Source organism: Somniosus microcephalus, unplaced genomic scaffold (assembly GCF_052327205.1).
Source record: "Somniosus microcephalus isolate GS21.2 unplaced genomic scaffold, FLI_Smic_1.0 scaffold127, whole genome shotgun sequence".
NCBI classification, from domain to species: domain Eukaryota; kingdom Metazoa; phylum Chordata; class Chondrichthyes; order Squaliformes; family Somniosidae; genus Somniosus; species Somniosus microcephalus.
The window spans coordinates 605,190-617,482 of record NW_028225314.1 but is presented as its reverse complement, the minus strand read 5'-3'; the positions used below and the strand labels follow the sequence as shown (position 1 = coordinate 617,482).

The 12,293-nt window shown below is 48.6% G+C and overlaps 1 pseudogene; it reads right to left on the bottom strand.

Moving 5' to 3' along the window:
- Positions 1–1,316: 1,316 nt before the first annotated feature.
- On the bottom strand, positions 1,317–2,190 carry LOC147082729 (ferritin heavy chain pseudogene; annotated as a pseudogene).
- Between the last annotated feature and the right edge of the window lie 10,103 nt (positions 2,191–12,293).

Genomic DNA, 12,293 nt, shown 5'->3' with positions numbered 1-12,293 from the left:
CACATAAATATGGAACACGGACTCCTCCAGGCCGCAGAAATAGCAAGCGGCCTGGGAGTCTGTGAACTTATCCAAAATCTTATTGCACGGGTCTGCTCCATGCAACACCCTCCAGGCCAAGTCCCCAATAGATAAAGGGAGGACTCCCGCACAGAGAGCCCTCCATTGGGGACCTCTGCCTCTGCTGGACAGCAAGATGGCATGCCAAGGCGTGTCCGGACAGCAGGCGAAGATGACAAAGTGGAGAGTGTGCAGGAGCAGCCCGTACAGGAAACCCCTCCGCGCAGAACTAAACATCACGGAGGGCATTTCCCTGAGATGGCTCAAGTTGAGAGGCGCCGGTTCCCGAGAGGGGTTTTGGGGCCGTGCGCTGATGAGGAATTCCGTCTGAACGGGGGTCAGTTCGGACGGGATCACCCCATGTACTTGAGCCTCCTCGATACACCTAGTGGAGTTGGGGCCCAGTGCCACTTTCAGCGTCTCGATGGCTTTGAACGCGAGCTGGGTGTTGGCCCAGGACAGACGCTGTGCCAGCTCCTCCGGCGCCATCCAGCCCACTCCTCCGCCATCGAGCAGGTCCCCGACTCTGGTTACCTTGCCAGGCACAGCCCTGCCCTCCGCCAGCCACCCGAACCCGTGATCATGGAGGTGTGGATTCCTGAACAGCGGCTCCCGAAGGAGAGCCGCCACTCCTGACTGGGGTGAACTCCGCCTGGAGGCGATGCTGTTCCAGACCCATAGCAGTTCCTGGTAAAAGACAGGCAGCTCCCGCAGGTAGGCACGCGTACGGCCCAATTCCACAAACAGGAGCTGCGTGTCATAATTGAGGCCGTGCAGCTGGCGGAAGAAATAAGTCACCAGCGCACACCATCTCGGAGGATTCTCCACGTACAGGTATCTCTGCAGCGTCTGAAGATGGAAAGTCGCCGCCCGGGTGCGAAGGCACACCAGCGCCTGACCGCCCTCCCTAAGCGGGAGACTCAGAACCGCGGCAGAGACCCAGTGCTTCCTTTTGTCCCAGAAGAAGTCGATGAGCTTCTTCTGCATCTTGGCCACAAACGCAGGTGGAGCGACCAGGTCCGGACCAGATGCTGAGACAAGTGTAATGCAGTAGAGGGCGCTCTTCTGAGTTTGGGGCTCAGGCATTTTTTAAAATTAATATTGAACAATTTATTTACAGTTAATGACATTACAGAGCCCAGGTCTCAGCTCTTTGTACAAAGTCACAAGCCATCATTCCCTACAAGGCAGGGGTCTCACACACAATTATATAAACATGAGTACTAAACACAATAAGCTTGATCCAAGTAGTCACTTTAATCGCTCTCTCCCAGAGTGAGTTTGTCAAACAGGTCCTCTCCCAAGCCATTCTCAGGGGGTTCCCAGTCTCTTCAAGTTGGTGATGTGATCTCCAAGCTTCTTGATCATCTTCGCCTGTTCATCCAAATAGTGGGTCTCCAGGAAGTCACACAAGTGAGGGTCGGCGCTCCCAGTGGAGAGTTTGTGCAGATCCAGCAGACTCTGGTCGACATTCTTCTCCATCTGCAGAGCTCTCGGCATCGCCTCCAGACCATTGCTCCACTCATCCTGCTCTGGTTTCTTGATGGCCGCCAAGATGATTCGGCCTCCGTGCCGATTCTGGAACTTCCTCAGTTTCTCAGCGTGCTCCTGTTCCTCGTGTGACTGCTCCTCGAAGAACTCGGCAAAGTGACGCAGGGCAACGTCATCCCGGCCAAAGGAGAAGGACTGTCGATTTTTCAAATGGCTCTCCCTCCTTCCAAACACATGTTGTTGGTTTCTCTTTGTCTCCCCTCTCACTCTCCTGCAATGGAGGCCATTTGGAGAGGCAGTGATGGCTTCCCTCTGGTCTTTCCACAGAATCCCCACAGTGCAGATAGAGGCCATTTCGGCCCATCGAGCCTGCACCGACACATATCCCACCCTATCCCCGTAACTCCACGTATTTAATCCCCTAACACTAAGGGTCAATTTATCATAGCCAAATCAACCTAACCCGCACATCTTTGGACTGTAGGAGGAAACCGAAGCACCCAGAGGAAACCCACGCAGACACAGGGAGAATGTGCAAACTCCACACAGACAGTCACCCGAGGCCAGATTTGAACCCGGGTCCCTGGCGCTGTGAGGCAACAGTGCTAACCACTATGCCACCGTGCCCCCCTGGTCTTTCTCTCTCTTCTCTCTCTCTTGGCACCTCAGTAGCAGCAACGGTAGTGGTGGTCTCCACTCTGCCCTCTGTCTCTCTGGCTCCTCCTCTTCCTCCTGGTCACAGAGAGCGACCAATCCTCTCCTCCCCTCTCCTTGCTGAGACGGCTCGAGGCAGTTGTTCCTCTTTTGACTGGCTGATTAACAAATCAACTGTAACTTAAGAAAACATCAAACAAAACTAACAAGTCAAATCAAGACACTAATATAATATCAAATCAAGATATTGTTGGCCGGGGTGATGATGAACTCCAGTCCCCACGGCGCCCACCTGTCACGGAAGGCCTCAAGTGTGCTGGCAGACACTGCATGCTCCATCTCCAGGGCCACCCGGGCGCGAACATAGCCGCAGAAGAGAGGCAGGCAATCGGGCCGAACGACCCCCTCGACCACCCGCTGCCTGGACCTCTTAATGACTATTTTCACCAGGCCCAGGAGCAGTCCCACGAGGAGGTCCATCAACCTGCCCACTCCCCTCCGCACCGGGTGACCAACTGGTACCACAACATGGCGGCCACCAGCTGGTTTATGACCAGCGCTCGACCCCTGTAGGACAACACTCGGAGCAGTCCTGTCCAGCATCCTATGTGAGCTGTGACTTTGGCCTCCAGCTCTTGCCAGGTCGCTGGCCAGGCACCCTCGGCGGGGCTGAGGTAGACTCCCAAGTAGAGGAGGTGTGTTGTGCTCCAGGCGAAGGGCCTGAACTCCTCCGGCAGGCAGTCCACCTGCCACTGACCCACCTGGAGCCCGGAGCATTTCTCCCAGTTGATCCTGGCGGACGATGCGTCCGAGTAAATCTGCTGGCATTCTCGCATCCTCCGCAAGTCGATGGGATCCGTGAACATGAGGAGCACGTCATCGGCGTAAGCCGAGAGGACGACATCCACGCCCGGCCCTTGCAGAGCCAGTCCCGTCAAACTCTTCCGCAAGAGGTGCAGGAAAGGCTCCACGCAGACGGCGTAAAACTGACTGGACATGGGGCATCCCTGACGCACCCTCCTCCCGAAGCGAAGGGGCGCCGTCAAAGACCCGTTAACTTTAATCAGACACTCCGCGGTGGCGTACAGAAGTTGGATCCGGGCGGCAAAATGCGTCCTGAACCCAAATGCACGCAGAGTCCGGAAGAGATACTCGTGATCCACCCTGCCGAATGCCTTCTCCTGATCCAGGGAAAGGAAGGCGACTGACCGACCAGCCCTCTGGGAATGGTGGACCAGATGCTGAGACAAGCAGAATGCAGCAGAGGGTGCTCTTCTGAGTTTGGGGCTCAGGCCTGTTAGTGGAACAGTGCAGAGGGAACTTTACTCTGCACTGGGCTTTACTCCCTCAGCACTGCACTGGAGGGGCAGCACAGAGTTTTAGACTCGAGTCTCTGGAGTGGGACTTCAACCCACAACCTTCTGACTCAGAGGAGAGAGTGCTGCCGCCTGAGCCACGGCTGGCACTCTGTATCTAACCCGTGCTGTACCTGCCCTGGGAGTGTTTGATGGGACAGTGTAGAGGGAGGTTTACTCTGTATCTAACCCGTGCTGTACCTGCCCTGGGAGTGTTTGATGGGACAGTGCAGAGTGAGCTTCACTCTGTATCTAACCTATGCTGTACCTGCCCTGGGAGTGTTTGATGGGACAGTGTAGAAGGAGCTTTAATCTGTATCTAACCCGTGCTGTACCTGCCCTGGGAGTGTTTGACGGGACAGTGTAGAAGGAGCTTCACTCTGTACCTAACCCGTGCTGTACCTGCCCTGGGAGTGTTTGACAGGACAGTGTAGAGGGAGCTTTACTCTGTATCTAACCTGTGCTGTACCTGCCCTGGGAGTGTTTGATGGGACAGTGTAGAGGGAGCTTTACTCTGTATCTAACCCGTGCTGTATCTGCCCTGGGAGTGTTTGATGGGACAGTGTAGAGGGAGCTTTACTCTGCATCTAACCCGTGCTGTACCTGCCCTGGGAGTGTTTGATGGGACAGCGTAGAGGGAGATTTACTCTGTATCTAACTCATGCTGTACCTGCCCTGGAAGTGTTTGATGGGACAGTGTACAGGAAGCTTTACTCTGTATCTAACCCGTGCTGTACCTGCCCTGGGAGTGTTTGATGGGACAGTGTAGAGGGAGCTATACTCTGTATCTAACCCGTGCTGTACCTGCCCTGGGAGTGTTTGATGGGACAGTGTACAGGAAGCTTTACCCTGTATCTAACCCATGCTGTACCTGCCCTGGGAGTGTTTGATGGGACAGTGCAGAGGGAGCTTTACTCTGTATCTAACCCATGCTGTACCTGCCCTGGGAGTGTTTGATGGGACAGTGTAGAGGGAGCTTTACTCTGTATCTAACCCATGCTGTACCTGCCCTCGGAGTGTTTGATGGGACAGTGTAGAGGGAGCTTTACTCTGTATCTAACCTGTGCTGTACCTGCCCTCATGAGCAAATTTGGCTAGGGTAAATAAAATCAGAGAGTTAAATGCGTGGCTCAGAGACTGGTGTGGGAGAAATGGGTTTTGCTTCTTGGGACACTGGCACCAGTACTGGGACAGGAGAGAGCTGTTCCGTTGGGACGGACTTCACTTGGCCAGTGCTGGGACTAGAATCCTGGTGAATCGAATAACTAGTGCTGTAGAGAGGGCTTTAAACTAATTAGTGGGGGGGAGGTTTCAAGAGAGCGAAAAATTAAAATGTTAGCGGAGAAGGCAATAGAGCAAGGTAGCAGTGGGGGAATTAAAAACCAGAGTGTGTCAGGAAGGGACAGAATATATAAAGATAAAGGTAAAGTAGTAAAGGGGGTAAAAGCAGGAATAAATTGTCACAAAACATATTTAAAAATTCTTTATCTGAATGCACGCAGCATTCGTAACAAAATAGACGAGTTGACGGTACAAATAACTACACATGGGTATGATCTGGTGGCCATTATGGAGACATGGCTGCAGGGTGACCATGACTGGGAACTAAACATCCAGGGGTATTTGATTATTAGGAAGGACAGACAGGAAGGAAAAGGAGGTGGGGTGGCTGTGTTAATAAAGGATGGAATCACTGCAATAGTGAGAAATGATATTGTGTCAAAGGATCAGGATAGTGAAACGGTTTGGGTGGAAATAAGGAATAATAAGGGGAAAAAGTCACTAGTGGGCATAGTCTATAGGCCTCCTAACAGCTGCAACTCTATTGGTCGGAGTATAAATCAGGAAATAGTTGGGGCTTGTAATAAGGGAACAGCTATAATCATGGGAGATTTTAACTTTCATATTGACTGGCCAAATCAAATTGGGCAGGGCAGCCTTGAAGAAGAGTTCATAGAGTGCATTAGGGACGGGTTCCTTGAGCAGTATGTTACTGAACCAACCAGGGGGCAGGCAATCTTAGATTTGGTCCTGGGTAATGAGACAGGATTAATAAAAAATGTACTAGTAAAGGATCCCCTTGGAATGAGTGACCATCACATGGTTGAATTCCAAATTCAGTTGGAGGGTGAGAGAGTTGGATCTCAAACCAGCGTACTAAGCTTAAATAAAGGAGACTATGAAGGTATGAGAGCAGAGTTGACTAAAGTGGACTGGGAAAATAGATTATGGTGTAAAACGGTACATGAGCAGTGGTGTACATTCAAGGAGATATTTCACAACTTTCAAGAAAAATATATTCCACTGAGGAAAAAGGGGCATAAAAGAAAAGACAGCCATCCGTGGCTAAGTAAAGTAATAAAGGATAGTATCCGACTGAAAACAAGGGCATATAAAGTAGCCAAATCTAGTGGGAGGATAGAAGATTGGGAAGCATTTAAAAGCCAGCAAAGAATAACTAAAAGATTAATTAAGAAAGGGAAGATAGATTATGAAAGTAAACTAGCAAAAAATATATAAACAGATAGTAAGAGTTTATAGTCATATAAAAAGAAAAAGAGTGGCTAAAGTGAATGTTGGTCCCTTAGAGGACGAGACTGGGAAATTAGTAGTAGGGAACATGGAGATGGCAAAAACGCTGAACAAATATTTTGTATCAGTCTTTACAGTAGAGGACACTAAAAATATCCCAATACTGGACAAACAGGGGGCTATAGGGGGGTGGGGGGGGGGGGAGAGCTAAACACGAATAAAATCAATAAGGAGGTGGTACTCGGTAAGATAATGGGACTTAAGGCAGATAAGTCCCCTGGACCTGATGGCTTACATCCTAGGGTCTTGAGAGAAGTAGTGGTAGGGATTGCGGATGCATTGGTGGTAATTTTCCAAAACTCCCTGGATTCAGGAAAGGTCCCAGCAGATTGGAAAACTGCTAATGTAACGCCCTTATTTAAAAAGGGAGGTAGACAAAAGGCTGGAAACTATAGACCAGTTAGCCTAACATCTGTGGTTGGTAAAATGTTGGAGTCCATTATTAAGGAAGCAGTAACAGGATATTTGGATAAGCATAATTTAAATCGGACAGTCAGCATGGTTTTATGAAGGGGAAATCATGTTTGACAAATTTGCTCGTATTCTTTGAGGACGTAACAAACAGGGTGGATAAAGGGGAACCAGTGGATGTGGCGTATTTGGACTTCAAAAAGGCATTTGACAAGGTGCCACACAAAAGATTACTGCACAAGATAAAAAATCACGGGATTGGGGGTAATATACTGGCATGGGTGGAAGATTGGCTATCTAACAGAAAACAGAGAGTTGGGATAAATGGTTCATTCTCGGGTTGGCAATCAGTAACTAGTGGTGTTCCGCAGGGGCCAGTGCTGGGACCCCAACTCTTTACAATCTATATTAACGATTTGGAGGAGGGGACCAACTGCAACGTATCCAAATTTGCCAACAATACAAAGATGGGAGGGAAAGCAGTGAGTGAGGAGGACATAAATAACCTGCAAAAGGACATAGACAGGTTAAGTGAGTGGGCAGAAATTTGGCAGATGGAGTATAAGGGCAGCATGGTGGCATAGTGGTTAGCACTATTGCCTCACAGCGCCAGGGACCCGGGTTCGAATCCGGCCTCGGGCGACTGTCTGTGTGGAGTTTGCACGTTCTCCCCGTGTTTGCGTGGGTTTTCTCCGGGTGTTCCGGTTTCCTCCCACAGTCCAAATATGTGCAGGTTAGGTTGATTGGCTATGATAAATTGACCCTTAGTGTTAGGGGGATTAAATATGTGGGGTAACGGGAATAGGGTGGGATATGTGTCGGTGCAGGCTCGATGGGCCGAAATGGCCTCTACCTGCACTGTGGGGTTTCTGTGTGATTCTGTGTTTCTGTGTAATGTTGGAAAGTGTGAGGTTATGCACTTTGGCAGAAAAAATCAAAGAGCAAGTTATTATCTAAATGGAAAAAAAACTGCAAAGTGCTACAGTACAAAGGGATCTGGGGGTCCTGGTGCATTAAACACAGAAGGTTAGTATGCAGGTACAGCAGGTGATCAGGAAGGCCAATGGAATCTTGGCTTTTATTGCAAGGGGGATGGAGTATAAAAGCAAGGAAGTCTTGCTGCAGTTATACAGGGTATTGGTGAGGCCACACCTGGAATACTGCGTGCAGTTTTGGTTTCCATATTTAAGAAAACATATACTTGCTCTCGAAGTAGTTCAGAGAAGGTTCACTTGGTTGATTCCGGAGATGAGGGGGTTAACTTATGAGGAAAGGTTGAGTAGGTTGGGCCTCTACTCATTGGAATTCAGAAGAATGAGAGGCGATCTTATCGAAACATATAAGATTGTGAGGGGGCTTGATCGGGTGGATGCGGTGAGGATGTTTCCACTGAGGGGTGAGACTCGAACTAGGGGGCATAATCTTAGAATAAGGGGCTGCCCTTTCAAAACTGAGATGAGGAGAAACTTCTTCACTCGGAGGGTAGTAAATCTATGGAATTTGCTACCTCAGAGAGCTGTGGAAGCTGCGACATTAAATAAATTTAAAACAGAGATAGACAGTTTCCTAACTGATAAGGGAATTAGGGGTTACGGGGAGCAGGCAGGGAAGTGGACGTGAGTCTAGGTTCAGATCAGCCATGATCCTATTGAATGGCGGAGCAGGCCCAAGGGGCCGTATGGCCTACTCCTGCTCCTACTTCTTATGTTCTTATGTTTGGACCCGTCTGTTGACCGCCTCCTGAACTCTTGCTAATTCAGGGAATTTAGTCCATCTGTGACCAGACTATAACCACAAGCCCATCTGGCTATCACACCTATATGGTCCGTGAGGTTATTATCAGATTCACACCCAGACGTTGTGCCTTCACTTGTCTGGCACTTCATCCCATAACACGGGTACAGGGGCTCAGTAATGTTTCATTCATCAGAAAAAGACAAAGTACAACAACATACTGGTCAGATTAACAGAATCTCAGCATAGTTATGGGGCCATCAATATAATAGTCATTAATAAATCCAGGAGGGAATTCAGGAGAAACTTCTTTACCCAGAGAGTGATGAGAATGGGGAACTCGCTACCACAGGGAGTAGTTGAGGCCAATGGTATAGATGTATTTAAGCCAGATAAACATAGGAGGATATGTCGGAGGAGGCTCGCGTGGAGCATAAACCCCGGCTTGGACCAGTTGGGCCGAATGGCCTGTTTCTGTGCTGTACATTCGATGTAATAACATGAACAGTCCACCGGCGCGCTCGAGGCCTTCCGTGACCGGTGGGTACCGGAGGGACTGGCGTGCATCATCACCACCAAAAATAGAATTTTAATTTCATTTAAGTTTCCTTTGAACTTTTTTTTGTTATGTTACAGGTTTTATTGGTTGTGATGGTTGACTTTTAATAGGCAATTGCCTGTGATAAGGAGAAAAACAAAAATAACATGAACAGTCAAATCAAGGGAATCATCAGCACAACAGATTGAAAGATTAAACAGCAGTACAAGAATTTATAAAACATTCATCCATTACACATTCATGTCACCCCAGCTGTCTACAGGACCCTGCGCTGAAGAACAGTGTGAACTCGCTGGTGACTCAGCAGGTCATTGGAGCTTTTAAAGCTCTTCCCACAGTCAGAACATATAAACGGCCTCTCATCAGTGTGAACAAGCTGGTGTGCCAGCAGGTTGTTGGACTGCAAGAATCCCTTCCCCCACACAGAGCAGGGCCTGGACAGACTAGATGCAGGAAGGATGTTTCTGATGGCTGGGGATTCCAGAACCAGGGGTCATAGTCTAAGGATAAGGGGGTAAGCCATTTAGGACTGAAATGAGGAGGAATTTCTTCACCCAGAGAGTGGTGAACCTGTGGAATTCTCTGCCACAGAGGGCGGTGGAGGCCAGTTCATTAAATATATTCAAGAAAGAGTTGGATATATTTCTTAAGGCTAAAGGGATCAAGGGATATGGGGAGAAGGCAGGAACAGGGTACTGAATTTGAATGATCGGCCATGATCTCATTGAATGGCGGAGCAGGCTCGAAGGGCCGAATGGCCGACTCCTGCTCCTATCTTCTATGTTTCTATGTTTTCTATGTTACCAAGCAATTGCATTGTGTTTGTATTGAACTTGGAGAATGAGGGGAGTCGAAATGTCTGCTAAGAACCAGTAAAGCCAATATTAAGAATTGAATGAAGAATCTTCGGTAAGAATGACATCAAATGGAAACCATTGCTGTCATTGATTTTACGATGGTTTTTGGAACACTTAAAGGTAGAGAAATAATTATGCATGCAATAGTTGAATTGACAGTAAAATAGAAAGCATTCGAAAGCGGTATCAATAAAGACAATTAGCTGACATCAGCAGAGAACATCAAAGAAGAAACCACTGCCAAAAGGGTATAAAAATAAGACCTTTTTAACAGAAAGTCAGAACACGTTGAACGGGCAAAGCATTTCTCAACTTTCCAGAGGCATCTCTGTAAGTCTTTAACTGAGTCTCGGGAAGTCAGATTGATTTTGGTGGATGTTCTGGATTTAGAAATAAGTAAGAAATAAGAAATGTAACAAAGTAAAGATTTGAAAATAAGGATCTCTGAGAAATAAGGAATGTAAGCTAATTGTATTTTGATTTGTTAATGTTGCGACTGATTCAACAGATGTTAACTGAATGTCAGCTCTTAAATAAAACTATATACTTTTAGAATAGTCTCAAAGAGTAATTCTGTATAGACTCGTGAACCCACAAAATCTGTACACAATTTTGTAAGGAGTTGCAGAATTCTGGGGGGTATTCCAGACCCTCATAATATCCAGAAGGTTACATAAGAACATAAGAAATAGGAGCAGGAGTAGGCCAATCAGCCCCTCGAGCCTGCTCCGCCATTCAATAAGATCATGGCTGATCTGATCCTAACCGCCAATCCACTATCACAGAACCATCTCCTGAATCTATCAGAATTAGACACACGAAATAGGAGCAGGATCAGGCTACAGTCTAGTTCAACATATTAAAAGTACTATCCGGAGGATGGTAACATCTTTAGTCATTCCATTCCTTTAGGGAGAGATAGTCTGAACCTTTAGACCCATTTAAACATCTTATGTAATTCGGCTATCTCCAAGTTAAATTGAGAGTGAACGTCTGGGGAATACGCCTGATCTGGGACAGCCCAAAAGGGCTAGGACAGTAATTATCCCTTCAGACGGGGCCTCAGTTCAACGTCGCATCTGAAAGATGGCACCTCTGACAGAGCAGCTCTCCCTCAATACTGCCCTGGAATGTGAGCCTAGATTAAGTGCTCAAGTTTCCAGAGTGGGACTCAAACCCACGACCTTCTGACTCTAGAGGTGAGAGTGTCACCCACTGAGACGAGGCTGACCCCTCTTAAACTCCAGCCTAGTTACTGGGGTTATCAGCATCTTCAAACCGCCCCCGCCCCCCCCAACCCCATAATTGCCATTATTAACACAGAACAGTCCTTCATGTGATTAACAGCAGAATGGGACCAGTGCACTCAGGTGTGAAATCGCTGGTGTCTCAGCAGGTCAGATGAACTGGTGAATCCCTTTTCACACACGGAGCAGGGGAACGGCCTCTTCCCGGTGTGGGTGAACTGGTGATTCCGAAGATTGGATGAGTGCGTAAACCGCTTCCCGCAGTGAGAGCAGCTGAACGGCCTCTCCCCGGTGTGGATGCGTCGATGCTGCTTCAGGCCCTTGGAGCATTTGAAACTCTTGTCGCAGTCGGAACATTTAAACGGCCTCTCGTTAGTGTGAACCAGCTGGTGTTCCCGCAGAGAGGTGAGACGAGTGAATCCTTTCCCGCACTCGGAGCAGGTGAATGGCCTCTCGTCAGTGTGAACAAGCTGGTGTCTCAGCAATTTGGATGAAACAGAGAATCCCTTCCCACACACAGAGCAGGGAAATGGCCTCTCCTCGGTGTGAACTCGCTGGTGTGTGGTCAGATCCACGGAGCATTGAAAGCTCTTCCCACAGTCAGAACATTTAAACGGCCTCTCATCAGTGTGAAGTAGATGGTGTCGCTCCAGGTCTGTGGAGCTTTTAAAGCTCTTTTGACACACAGAACATTTAAAGGCTCTCAAATCAGTGTGAACAAGCTGGTGTCTCAGCAATTTGGATGAAACAGAGAATCCCTTCCCACAAACAGAGCAGGGAAATGGCCTCTCCCCAGTGTGAACTCGCTGGTGTTCCTTCAGAACCCCGGAGCTTTTAAAACTCTTCCCGCAGTCAGAACATTTAAACGCTCTCTCATCAGAGTGAGCTTGCTGGTGTCTCAGCAGGTGGGATGGATGAACAAATCCCTTCCCACACACGGAGCAGGTGAACGGACTGTCCCCGGTGTGCCTGCGCCGATGAACATCTGACGCAGATGGGGAACTGAATCTCTTCCCGCTGTCCCCACCTTTACCCGGTTTCTCCCCGGTGTGACGGTGCACGTGTCTCGCCAAGGCAGGCAATCGGCTGAAGGCGAGTCCACACACGGAACACGTGTGCGGTTTGTCTGCGCTGCGATCGCTGCTCTCTCCTTCCATGTGAAAAGGCCGATGATATTCAGGTCCTGATGAATCGAGTGACTCTGTCAAATCTTCACGTCGTGTTTGTTCTGAGCTTCCTGTCTGTAAATGCTCCATTTCTAAAACCCTGTAAAAGGAGTGTAGAAAGTAGTAAGAGGGAGAATGTTGTCTCATGTCACTCTTTCCCAGCTCAG